The sequence below is a fragment of the Penaeus monodon genome, chromosome 27, assembly GCF_015228065.2.
Source record: "Penaeus monodon isolate SGIC_2016 chromosome 27, NSTDA_Pmon_1, whole genome shotgun sequence".
Taxonomy (NCBI): domain Eukaryota; kingdom Metazoa; phylum Arthropoda; class Malacostraca; order Decapoda; family Penaeidae; genus Penaeus; species Penaeus monodon.
The window spans coordinates 21,434,981-21,435,308 of NC_051412.1; the positions used below are offsets into that span (position 1 = coordinate 21,434,981).

General features: G+C 31.4%; 1 protein-coding gene across 1 annotated transcript in view; it reads right to left on the reverse strand.

The window, feature by feature from the left end:
- The window catches only part of LOC119590687 (protein lin-52 homolog), a 23,592-nt gene that overhangs the window by 6,645 nt on the left and 16,619 nt on the right, over nt 1-328 (reverse strand). The window lies entirely within an intron of this gene.

Consider the following 328-nt stretch of genomic DNA (forward strand, 5'->3'; position numbering starts at 1 on the left):
CCCTTTTATCTTTCTAAATTCTGAGAGCCTAAGGCTTTTACACAAGCTCCAAAAGGAAAAAGATCAATAGTGACTTTTTCTCTGGCTATACACTTTAAAAAGCACCCCGACACACACTTTCGATTTCTGTTCTTGTACATGCAATCATTATGTTTTTCAATACTAGTATTCAATGACACATTTATCAAACTAAACTGCATGGAATTAGCAACTATTTAAATAATCTTCTTTTAAGTATAATAGCTTTATAAGATGGTGCTAATAATTATATGAAATACAGCACAATAAAGCTCTTCTGACATACATTCAGCCAATCATCTCAAAGATA